At 42.7% G+C, this 13579-nt stretch overlaps 1 long non-coding RNA gene across 2 annotated transcripts in view; it reads right to left on the bottom strand.

Annotated features, from left to right (window-relative positions):
• Positions 1-10625: 10625 nt before the first annotated feature.
• Positions 10626-13579, bottom strand: part of LOC134357120 (uncharacterized) — a 41192-nt gene continuing 38238 nt past the window's right edge. For both annotated transcript variants that reach the window (XR_010020516.1, XR_010020515.1), the window contains exon 3: positions 10626-13358. This is a non-coding gene — a long non-coding RNA (uncharacterized LOC134357120). The remainder of the gene's footprint in view (positions 13359-13579) is intronic.

The raw sequence follows: 13579 nt of genomic DNA, 5'->3' as shown, positions 1-13579 counted from the left end.
GATGTCAGAGCCACAGGTCGATAGTCATTCAGGCATGCCACCTTGCTCTTCTTCGGCACTGGGATTATCGTTGCATTCTTAACACATGAGGGGATCTTAGACTGAAGCAAGGAGCAGTTGAAGATGTCAGCAAACACTCCAGCTAGCTTGCTTGCACAGGCCCGGAGAACCCGTCCTGGGACGCCATCTGGGCCTGTCGCCTTCCTTGGATTTATCTTCATTGATAGCTTTCTTCGCTGTCCACTGTCTTGGTGTTATCCATGTCATCAGTTCATTTGATATTTCTGTGCTTAGCCTTTGATGAACTAACTATTGGATGCACAAGAAGGGGTCAATGTAGTCAGTCACATATGCACTGCTTAAAGGAGGTCCAGACCGAGAGGAGCACTCTAGTAAGAAATAAACCTGATTCAGGAAGCAGTGAAGGGTTGCCTGAAGACAAAGAGAGTGGGCTCAAGATATTCAGACACTGCACCGAGGTCTAACGAGAAAAGGTAAAAACTTGGAAAGATGTGACTAAACAGGGGGTCACTGAAGCCAGACAGAGGGTGTGGATAGATAAGGAGGCAAGATAAAAGTCACACATTCAGGATGTGGAGTCGGGCCTGAGAAATTCAGTGACCTCAGATCTGTGGTCACGATCAATGAAGTCACTTTGAAATGCCACATCAACCCATCTGCAGCTCAATCTCCACCATTCACCCATCATCAGTCAAGAGTACTCGAACCGATATGCTCCATTGCACGTCCACATACTTGGCAATGCTGCAGTCTCACCCCTACGTCTCACAGCTAATCACGTATGTCATCCAAGCTGATGACACACTTCCTTAACTCTTGCAGGGCAGTGAACGTTCAGAAGCTGATGGACTGAGGGCCCCTTTGCTTAATCTCTTGGAGATAGTTCAAGCCATGACTGGGGAAGCCATTCTGGAGGCTGTAGTTTGGAATGGAGCTGAAACTATTAATGATGATATCCTAAGCCCAATTGTTCTCCTCATGCCTAATTTCCTTTTCATTTCATGCTTTTGTGCTGATTGCAAAAGATAAAAGCCTGATGTAATTTACGTACAATTTATGTTCTGTGCATTACCTGGTGGGTGATGGGGTAGAGATATGTCACTACCAAAGGAGGTGTAAGGCACTCTTTCCCTTCACTAGCCTGCAGGTCAGCCTTGGGCAAGGTGTAGCATCCACTCAACACCCCACAGACACTGCCTAGAAGGCAATGGCAAACCACTTCTGCAGAAAAATTTATCAAGAACAATCATGGTCATAGACCACGACCGCCCACATCTTTAGACATGGCACGTAATCATGATGGAAATCTATTATCCGAACCTGAATGCCTGTGACATTGGTGCAATTGTACCGAGACCTCACTGGACTGTGGCATATTATATTAAAGTCAGCTTGAAGCTTGGAGCCTGAATCTCTTCACTGCATCTCTTCCTGTCACCACAATTGTGCTTTCTTCAAATAGCCAAGAACCTCCAACAGATCAGCAGTACAGAAACGCAAAAGGACATTGATGATGCAGGCATACCACAACATAGTTTCAGACTGTCTGTACCATTTACTCATCTGGGTGTAATCTATACAATGGATTAGATGGGAATCTTCAAAGCAGCATCTGTGGTGTGAAATCGCTAGCTCTGGAAAGCGTGAAAGCCGCCTTGTAGAATTGTCACAACAGCCACAGGAAATAAACCATTAGCTGATCTCTAAATAGCTGATGATGCGATCGAATTGCTTTGATAAGATCCTTCCTGCAGTGCGTGTTCAGCCTTGTGAGGTATCTGAGGCCTAGCTGCAGCACACCACTTCAGCATGCCAGTACTGGGATCACGTCATCTGTGCATGCCGATGAGCTCAGGGTCTCCTGCTCTCATTACTTCCCATGTTGTGCATCAAGCTCGTCTCCCTTTCGCTGACCCTGTTTATAATTCCTGCTGCCTCAGGAAAGAAGCTAACACGATCAAGGATGCCTCCCAACCTAGTCACTTTCACTTCTCCTATCCCCTCACCCCACCCACTTCCATTGGATAGAAGATACAAAACCCTGAAAACACACACCATAATACTTAAGGACAGCTTTTACCCACTGTTAAAAGACTCTTGAACAGACCACTTCTACAATCAAGATGAAATCTTGATATCTCAGTCTACCTCACTGTGGCCCATTGCCCTGATTTGTCTAACTTCACTGCACCTTTACTGTAAGTGTGTCCACTATGTTCTACAATCTATTAAGGCTTTGCAACTTTGTTTAGAATGATTTGTACGGATGGCATATGAAAAGAAGTTTTTCACTGTATTGTGCTACGTGTGACAATAATAAAGACCATAAGACTATAAGGCATACAGTAGATGCAGAATTAGGCCCTTCAGTCCATCGAGTCTGCTCTCCCATTCGATCATGGCTGATTTATTATCCCTCTCAACACCATTCTTCTGCCTTCTTCCTGTAACTTTTGATGTTCTTTCTAATTAAAAATCTATCAACTACTGTTTAAAATACACCCAGTGACCTGGCTCCACAATCATCTGTGGCAATGAATTCCACAGATTCAGCAACCTCTGGGTAAATAAATTCCTCTTCATCTCTGTTCTAAAGGGATGTCCTTGTATTCTAAAGCAGTGCCCATTGGTCCTACACACTCCCACTATTGGAAACCTCCTCTCTATGTCCACTCTGACTAGCCCTTTCAATGTTTGGTAGATTTTAATTCTTTTGAATTCTAGAAAGTACAGGCCCAGGGCCATCAAACACTTCACAGGTTAGTATAACTATAAACAAAAGTTTACAAAAGTTTTGTCAAAATTTTCACGAAACAAAACACATTGGTGCAATCCAGAGGATGGCTGGGTGGGAAAAGAAAAGCTGCCTATTCTGACATGCAAGTCCATGGCCTCATCTACTGCTGCGATGAGGCCACACTCAGGTTGGAGGAGCAACACCTTATATTCCATCTGGGTAGCCCCCAACCTGATGGCATGAACATCAACTACTTGAACTTCTGGGAATTGCCCCCCGCTTCTCCTTTACCATTCCCCATTCCTGTTTTCCTCTCTCACTTTCCTGTCTATCACCTCCCTCTGGTGCTACTCCTCCTCCTTCTGTTTCTTCCATAGTCTTCAATCCTCTCCTATTAGATTCCCCTTCCTTCATCCCTTTATCTCTTTCACCAATCAACTTCATCCTGCTTCCCTCTCCCAATTTCACCTATCACTTGCCACCTCGTACTTCTTCCTCTCTTCCCCCCATCCCCCAATCTTCTTACTCCGACTTCTCATCTTTCTTTCCAGTCCCGATGAAGGGACTTAGCCCAACACATCCACTATTTACCCTTTTCCATAGCTGCTGCCTGATCTGCTGCATTTTGTGTGTGTTGCTTTGGATTTCCAGCATCTACTGATCTCCTCGTGTTTGTGATACATTGCTCAAGTCAGTTCTGAAGATATAGTTAACACATTGCCAATTGATCGATTTTGTTTTTGGTAACACTTTTTCATTGCACTGCCCTTTTACTGTGGAGTAAAATCTACATCAACAAGGATTCAGAAATTGTATGACCTGAATTCTTGATGCTAAATTGTTGCTGTTTTGAAAACATGCCTTGATACTGTTTTAAAAAATATTCTGTATAAAGGTTGCAACATTCAACCATGCTGCTTAAACAGTGAATTATTAGCTTCCCCACACAAATTCATGCTGTTTCAGAAACATCTGGTGTTACTGTAAAGCTCCAATTGAACCCCTTGCAGCTGTCAGCACTTAAACATGCAACTGGAAGTTCATGAACCAGCTCATAGAGGCACAGAGGTATATCACCCTCAGCACTCTTCCATATAGTGGAGAGTGTTGTTTTACTCTTACTCAATGTCATGAATCTGATTATTGACTTCAGGGAGGAGGAAACCAGAGGTCCATGAGCCACTCCTCATTAGAGGATCAGAGTTAGAGATGGTCAGCAACTTTTAATTTCAATAGGTTCAGTAGGTACATTTAATGTATATACAATATACATCCTGAAATTCTTGTTCTTCTCAAACATCCACGAAAACAGAGGCATGCCTCAAAGAATAAATGACAGTTAAACGTTAGAACCTCAAAGACACCCCCAACTTCTCCACCAGCAAAAAAACATCAGTGCCCTCCACTGAGCACTCAAGCATGCAGCAAAACACCGATGTTCCTCAGTGTTATCATTTCAGAGAACCTGTCCTGGGACCAGCATGTAAGCGCAATGATGAAGAAGCCTCTACTTCCTTAGGAGTTTGTGAAGATTTGACATGACTCTAAGACTTTGACAAAGTTCTATAGATGTGTGGTGGAGAGTATATTGACAGGCTGCATCACAGCTCGGTATGGTAACACCAATGCCCTTGAATAGAAAATCCTTCAAAAAGTCATGGATACAGTCCAGTCAGTCACAGGGAAAGCCCTCCTGACCATTGACAGCATCTACGTGCAGTGTTGTTCCAAGAAAAGCACATCCATTATGAGAGAGAGAGAGAACAATGTGCATGTGCAGACAACAGATCAATACGTAGTGCTAAGAGGGGTGGTCATTTCTCTAAAAGAAATAGATCCATACATTACACAGACCATGCTCTCTTGTTGCTGCCTTCAGGAAGAAGGTACAGGAACCTCAGAACTTACACCACTGTATTCAAGAACAGATACATCAGGCTCTTGAACCAAAGGCGATAAAGGCACCTTCACTTGCCCCACCATTGAAATATTCCCACAACTTATGAACTCACTTTCAAGGACTCTATATCTCATGTTCTCAATATTTATTGCTTATTAATTTATTATTATTATTATTTATTTCTCTTTATGTTTGCACAGGTTGTTGTCTTTTGCACACTGTTTGAATGCCCAAGCTGGTGAGGTCTTTCATTGATTCTATTACTGCTATTATTCTATTATGTATTTATTGAGTATGCCATAAGAAAATGAATCTCAGGGTTGTATATGATAATATTTATGTACTTTAACTTTTAAACTTGGAGGTGGTAGCACCAGTGGGGCAGGCAACATGGTCCGAAGTTTACTGAGAACGAGCTTGGGAGGGTGGTAGACGACAAAACCCTAAGGAGGCATGTTGATAGGTCAATTGACCATGCCGACCCTCGAATGATAGATAGATAGCATTGGCAGGAAGATGCCGTGGGGGGGGGGTTCATAGTGCAATGACGACAAATGCCATTGGCCGTAAGGCTGTCTTTGTGGGCTGATTGAGAAATGGGTGAATTCTGGAGCAGAGAGTGTCAATACATAATCAGTAAGTAATCAAAATGATTGCGTCATAATCATTAGCAAACTGATATATGGGTCACTATTGGGAAATGCATGCTGGAGTGATCCTATCACCAGAGAGTCAGAGATATCTGGACTTAAATTGTGAGAGCATTTAGCCATGCATGTGAACTTGCATTTGTGGTTTTATGAGGTCAATGTTTCAGATTCGGATACAGATTTGTTTATCACAAGTACATCAAAACATACAGTGAAATTCGTCATTTACGTTAATAATCAACACACCCAAAGATGAGCTGAGAGCAGCAGTAAGTGTCACCATGTATTCCAGTGCCAACATATAGCACGCCCGCTATATTTGGTACAACAACCCAGAACACAACAAAACAAAATACACAAAGTGTCAAAGCAACCACAGCAAAATAAAAGCAACACACATCAAAATTGCTGGTGAATGCAGCAGGCCAGGCAGCATCTCTAGGAAGAGGTACAGTCAACGTTTCAGGCCGAGACCTTTCGTCAGGACTAACTGAAGGAAGAGTTAGTAAGAGATTTGAAAGTGGTCCTCCTTTTTTAAAGAAAGGGGCTTCCCTTCCTCCACTATCAACTCTGCTCTCAAACGCATCTCCCCCATTTCACGTACATCTGCTCTCACTCCATCCTCCCGCCACCCCACTAGGAATAGGGTTCCCCTGGTCCTCACCTACCACCCCACCAGCCTCCTGGTCCAACATATTATTCTCCGTAACTTCCACCACCTCCAACGGGATCCCACAACTAAGCACATCTTTCCCACCACTAAGCACATCTTTCCCTCTCCCCCCCCCCGCTTTCCGCAGGGATCGCTCCCTACGCGACTCCCTTGTCCATTCGTCCCCCCCATCCCTCCCCACTGATCTCTCTCCTGGCACTTACCCTTGTAAGCGGAACAAGTGCTACACATGCCCTTACACTTCCTCCCTCACCACCATTCAGGGCCCCAGACAATCCTTCCAGGTGAGGCGACACTTCACCTGTGAGTCGGCTGGGGTGATGTACTGCGTCTGGTGCTCCCGATGTGGCCTTCTATATATTGGCGAGACCAGACGCAGACTGGGAGACCGCTTTGCTGAACACCTACGCTCTGTCCGCTAGAGAAAGCAGGGTTTCCCAGTGGCCACACATTTTAAATCCACATCCCATTCCCATTCTGACATGTCTATCCACGGCCTCCTCTACTGTAAAGATGAAGCCACACTCAGGTTGGAGGAACAACACCTTATATTCCGTCTGGGTAGCCTCCAACCTGATGGCATGAACATCGACTTCTCTAACTTCCGCTAATGCCCCGCCTCCCCCTTGTACCCCATCTGTTATTTATTTTTATACACACATTCTTGCTCTCACTCTCCTTTTTCTCCCTCTGTCCCTCTGACTATACCCCCTGCCCATCCTCTGGTTCCGCCCCCCCCTTGTCTTTCTCCCCGGACCTCCTGTCCCATGATCCTCTCGTATCCCCTTTGCCAATCACCTGTCCAGCTCTTGGCTCCATCCCTCCCCCTCCTGTCTTCTCCTATCATTTTGGATCTCCCCCTCCCCCTCCCACTTTCAAATCTCTTACTCACTCTTCCTTCAGTTAGTCCTGACGAAGGGTCTCGGCCTGAAACCTCGACTGCACCTCCTCCTAGAGATGCTGCCTGGCCTGCTGCGTTCACCAGCAACTTTGATGTGTGTTGCTTGAATTTCCAGCATCTGCAGAATTCCTGTTGTGTGCACAGCAAAATAAAGCCTGTTCCTCCCTCCCCGTGCATATCCACATTCCTCTAATCCAGGACAGGCTGCCTTCAGTCAATTTTAGTGAGGGCTGCCTTATAAGGCTGTAAGAGCATAAGATATAGGAGCAGAATTAGGCTATTTGGCTCATCGAGTCTGTTCCGTCATTTCATCATGGCTGATCCATTTTCCTTCTATAAGACCACGTGGGTAAGTCCTCCTTCTCTGAGAAGCAAAGGTGACTTATGTGATGCTAAAACACCAAGAAACATGTGCATTACTCTGCACTAATGCAACATTCAACATCATAACATGTTTATTTTTAACACAGGGCTGACAAATTTCTAGGTGAGATCTATCACCAAATAATCTAAAGTATGTTTACAGTTAGCTTTAACAATTCTTAGGTGATAAGATCCACAGCTCGCATCTTTTCAAAAGTTTTTCAGTTTCTTACACCAGGGATCCATTGTAATTTTGCCTTTTTTACTCTATTGCTTTGTTGGCCTGGAATCACGTCATTGAATGATAACTCATCTGGATGTGGTATTGCTCATTTGCCAATGGAGGTGGGAAGGAAATAATATATTTGACAATAATTTGACTTCATTTTAGTGGTTTAATTTTAAAGAGGACGTCTTAATCTTTATAAATATATATAACTTTACCTATTAACATGTGAGACGAGTTTATCGCAGAAAGTTTCACAAATACGCAATTCTGTATAGTTCAATGAAAATGGAAGAAAATGACTGAATCTACTAATAAGAGCCATTATTGCAAAATAAAATGACTTTTGGCTCAGTTATTAACATTAAAGGTAATCCTGTTTTACATCATATTTTAAAATAAGATCTGATACTGTTTCACTTTGCTGCAGTGAAAGATTAGGAAAGAGGGAGTACTCATTATAGGCGGGGGAAATATGTCTGTCAGCATTAATAGCAAAAACACTTCCTTTTTTTGGTGATTCACTGGCCTCTCCTCAAGTAAGAGCCAAATGTGAACTATTAAACTCATTGTTCCCAAAGGCAAATGAAAACTTGGCTCAACCTCAAGTTGATTTAACCAATCCTTATTTTTAACTTTTTATTTCATCCTATCCGATTACTGCAACATGGTAGCGTAGTGATTGCAACAACGCTCCTGCACCCCTGGGCGTTCTGGAGTTCAGAGTTCAATTCCAGTGCCACTCTGTAAGGAGTCCCTGAACATCCTCCCCATGGAATGTGTGGGTTTTCCCCGGGTGCTCTGGTTTCCTCCCACAGTCCGAAGACCAGGTAGGTTAATTGGTCATTGCAAATTGTCCCGTGATTAGGTTAGGATTATTTGGGTTTGTCGGGGGTTGCTGGGGCAGCATGGCTCGAAGGACTGGAAGGCCCTACTCCGTGCAATATCGCTAAATAAATAAATTTAAAAATCTGAGTAGACTGCGAAGAGGATTCTTACTTTGTTTGAAAAGAAACTTGAAAATCAATTTGTGGTTTTGATGTCTGTGGATATCTCATCTGTACCATGAGATAATGTAATCAGGAAGCTTTTTACTTCAAGATCAACTGTGTGTATCTCATCAGGAAGTAGGAATGGATAGAGCCATTGTTCTTGATACAAATATCAAAGCACTAAGAATGTTTGGAACTTCACATGGACAGATTTTCAAAACAGGTGATGTTACGTTGATTGACTGGTACAAATATGATCTGATATTCAGTCAAAACTCTTCATCGACGATGTCACATAGAGGACAGCAAATGTGCACCTGCCTGTGTTGTGACCTTGGCCATTTCCAATATCACTCCCACTGGTTCTCTTATATCCCTTATCCATTACAACATATCAACACTTTAGTTTTAGTGCTTCTCTGGTCTGTTCGTTCTACATATTCTTCCAGCTCCCCACCCCCACACACTCTTTTATTCTGGCTTCTGTCCTCAGCCTTTCCTGTCCTGATGAAGGGTCTCAGCCCGAAACATTGGCTGTTCATTTCCTTTTATACTCTAGATGCTTCCTGCATTCCTCCAGCACTTTTTTCTCATGTGTTGCTCCAGATTTCCAACAATTGTGATCTATTTTGGAGCCCATCGTTAGAAAGACTTAGCTCCACCAAATATCAAGCAGTAGTAAATCAAGGCAAATGGATTCACTGTGCTGTCTAGAAGACATTTCACCCCTCATCTGAGAGGCTTCTTCAGTTCCATTTTGAGGGTGTTCTCCCCAAAGTGCATAGCACTATGTCTACGAAGGTCCTCAGTCATCCTAGTCATTGTATATTGAAGAAGCCTCTCAGGTGAGTGGTGAAACACAGCAAGTCCAGACAACACAGCAAGTCCAGTTGCCTTGATTTACTACTGCTTGATATACAATGACCTGGATGACTGAGAGCCTTCACAGACAAATTAACTCCACCAAGTTGGTCAGTAAACTTTAGATTTTAGACAACACACACGAAATGCCTGAGGAACTCAGCAGACCAGGCAACATGTATGGGAAAAAAGTAAGTGGCTGACGTTTTGGGCTCAGACCCTTCATCAGGACTGTACTCACCTGGACGGTTCACACCAGCTGTGTGGCAAAAAAAAAAGCACAACAGTGTCTCTTCCGCCTCAGGTGACTGAAGAAGTTCGGCATGAGACCCCAAAACCTCAAGGCCTTCTACAGGGTCACCATTGAGAGCATCCTGACTGGCTTTATCACTGCCTCTTATGGGAACTGCATCAACCTTGATTGTTGGGCACTGCCAAGAGGGGTATGGACAGCCCAGTGCTTCTGTGGACGTGAACTTCCCTCCACTGAGGACATTTACAGCAGCGAGTGCGTAAAGAAGGCCTGGAAGATCATCAGGGACACCAGTCACCCCAACCATAACTGCTTCAGCTGCTTCCATCTGGCAAGTGGTACCGCAGCATTAAAGCCAGAACCAACAGGCTACAGGACAGCTTCTTTCTACAAGCTATTAGACTTAAAAGTTCACATGTCTGTACATTGTAACAGAGCCATAACACAAAGATTTTTACTCCCTCATGTTGCGGGACGGATGTAAGATTTAAATAAATTCAAATTTCAGAACTAGGTTGGAGAGGCACAGCAGCCTGATACTGTTACACAGAGTGCCAGGGACATGTGTTCAATTTCCTGCCACTGTCTGTAAAAAGTTTGTATGTTCTCCATGTGACCACATTCCAAAGACGTACAGGTTAGGAGGCTAACTGGTCACATGGGTGTAATTGCGTCGTGCGGGCTCGCGAGCTGGAAGGACCTGTTACCATGCAGTGTATCTACATAGAACCATCTCCCAAGTTTTGTTGCACAAATATCAAAACTCATTTCAAGATGGACACTTCTAAGCTGAGGTTATATTGCACCAGGACTTGATGGCAGTAAATGACCATGTCTATCAACTGCTGATTTCACAGGATTCAGTGTGTTCCTGCATTCATCCTGAGCTAAGATAATGAAGTTTTGTGTACTATAGTGCTGTGTGCGGTTGAGCCAGAGCAAACCCCAAGTTATTGCATTACTAAGACTGCACCCAGCATAGCTGTCATGAATATTCAAAATAGTTTACTGTCATTCCCAGTAGACAAGTGCATAGGGGAACAAAATAATTGTTACTCCAGATCAAAAGAAAAACACAGTAAGGTAAATAACACAATAATAAAATAACACAATAAATATAATTGCATAAGATAGTTTATACACAGATTGTCTCACAAATTTCTACATATGTACCATGGAGAGCATTCTAATTGGTTGCATTATTGTTTGCTCTGGGGGGCGGGGAGTGGAGGTGGCTACTGCACAGGATTAAAAAAAGCTGCAGAGGGTTGTAAACTTAGTCAGCTCCATCACGGGCACTAGCCTCCATAGGATCCAGGAGCAGTGTCCCAAAAAGGTGGCATCCATCATTAAGGACCTCCATTACCTAGGACATGCCTTGTTCTCTTTGCCACCATCAGGAAGGAGGTAAAGAAGCCTGAAGGCACACACTCAACATTTCAGGAACAGCCTCTTCCCCTTTGCCATCTGATTTCTGAATGGACATTGAGCCCATGAACACTACCTCATTACTTATTTAAATTGTTTGCACTATTTATTGAACTATACATATATACTTACTGTAAGTCATAGCTTTTATCTCGCTATCATTTTGCATTGCATTGCATTGTACCGTTGCCGCAAAGTCAGCAAATTTCATGACAAATGCTGGTAATATTAAAACCGATTCCAATTCTGATTGTTTGTATGTTCATAAAGTGATGCCAGGCACAGGACAGTCTGTACACAAGGTGACTGGCAGGAAATGACAAAGTAGTGGCGTAGTGGTGGTGGGGGCTGTGGAAGGCTGGATTACTGGGTGGAGGTGTTGATCAGCCTTACTGCTCGTGAAAAGTAACAGATTTTGAGTCTGGAGGTCCTGGTGTGAATGCTCTGTAGCCTTCTCCCCGAAGGGAGTGAGACAAACAGTCCATGAGCAGGGTGGGTGGGATCCTTCATGATGCCATGCATACTTCTAATTTAAAGTACTTAGAGTTTGTTACTCAGCATTTGATAGCAAGATCAAGCTGGAAATTCACAGGGGAGCTTGATATTTACACTGAGTAGGAATATATTTTTCTGCTTCATTTTCATCCTCTAAAAGTGATGAATATTAAATCACTTGTGCACTAGTGTGATGAATAATATTTTTAGAACAGTCCTAGTGTGGGTTTTAAGTGTTCCTTGTCATCGCCATCTTTAGTTAGGGAATGTGCTTGCTATGTGTCATTCAGGAAGTCTTCCTAAAGTTGATTGCCTTGCATTTTTGCCCAGTAATCAATAGGCCTTTTGATCCATCAACCGTATATTTGTTTTCTTGTAATACATCCAGTGTGAGTGAAAAGATATGTGACTCTATTTCAAGATCAGAGCAAATTTTAAATGACACTGATCTAAAGGAAGTCAGTTTCTGATTTATACATTCCACAAGAACCCTAAATGTCATTTTCAAAGTGATTTTCAATCATCTGTGTACTTGCTGTTTATGTAGACTCATTGTGGACTGACTAAGAGACTTCTCACCAAGAACAGATAGTTATAAAAGTTCTTTCCATTAAATTACATATCCAATCATTTTCCAATCTATAATAAAAGTTGAAAAATAATTGCAACTCAATGCCAATGGTGAAATATTGCTCTGTGGTCTTGTATCACTGGGCAAAATTAACCATGTATTGAAAGTGAGAATGAATCCCGTCGAATGGGCGACATGTCAGTGTAGTGGTTGTCACAATACCTTACCATATCAGCAACCTGGGGTCAATTCCCGCCACTGCCTGCAAGGAGTTTGTATGTTCTCCTCATGAATGTGTGGGTTTCCTCTGAGTGCTCCAGTTTCCTCTCACAGTCCAAAGACAAACTGGTTGGTAGGCTAATTGGGTCATTGTAAATTATCCTGTGATTAGGCAAGGGTTAAACTGGGAATTGCTGGGTGGTATGCCTTGAAGGGCAATAGGGCCTACTCTGTGCTTTATCTCAATATCTAACTAAACAAAATAAATAATTCTACATCTGAATGTTGTCTGGCATTTCCATCATTTTTAGTACCATGTTCAGAAACTTTGGGCTCATGGTAACCAAATTGAAAATACTTTGATTTTGGCTACAAGATTTTCATAAAAGGCCACCGGATCACGGAAAACTAGAGATAATGCAATTGCTACTGGTGTGTTTCAGACAATTATTGAAAAGCATGAAAGCCAGTGGTATATTTTCCATCCGTGGACTCACTTTACACTGCACGCTGTCGGAGCAGTGCTGCCAGGATAATCAAGGACACAACCCACCCAGCCAACACACTTTTCATCCCTCTTCCCTCTGGGAGAAGGCTCAGGAGCTTGAAGACTCGTACGGCCAGATTTGGGAACAGCTTCTTTCCAACTGTGATAAGACTGCTGAACGGATTCTGACCCGGATCTGGGCCGTACCCTCCAAATATCCGGATCTGCCTCTCGGTTTTTTTTTGACACTACTTTACTTCCCATTTTTCTATTTTCTATTTATGATTTGTAATTTAAATTTTTAATATTTACTTATTTTAACTATTTTTAATATTTTTAGTATTTAATATTTGTAATCCAGGGAGTGTGAAGCGCAGAATCAAATATCGCTGTGATGATTGTACGTTCTAGTACCAATTGTTTGGCGACAATAAAGTATAAAGTATTTAAGATTGCTTCTCTTTACTGAAGTCTCTTGAACATGCATTTTTCAAATTGTGTTTCTCCATGGATGTAACATGGACGTCACTTGCAATGCCATCAATTTCTTCGACATTCCAAAGATGTATGTGCTGCATTTCCTAATAAATAAAAAAAACTTCACTTTAGTGAACCAGATGGTTTTTTTATGACAATCCGATCATTTCATGACCATAATTACTGCTACTAAAGCAAAAGTAAAACAATACCGGAAACACCCAACTGACCAGGTAATATCTGTGGAAAGAGAAACAGAGCTAATGGTTCAGGCTAATGACACTTCTTCAGCTTTCCAGCATCTGCAGCTTTATCTAATTTTAAA

This window comes from Mobula hypostoma, chromosome 15 (genome assembly GCF_963921235.1).
Source record: "Mobula hypostoma chromosome 15, sMobHyp1.1, whole genome shotgun sequence".
Taxonomy (NCBI): domain Eukaryota; kingdom Metazoa; phylum Chordata; class Chondrichthyes; order Myliobatiformes; family Myliobatidae; genus Mobula; species Mobula hypostoma.
This window is presented reverse-complemented; position numbering and strand designations above follow the sequence as displayed.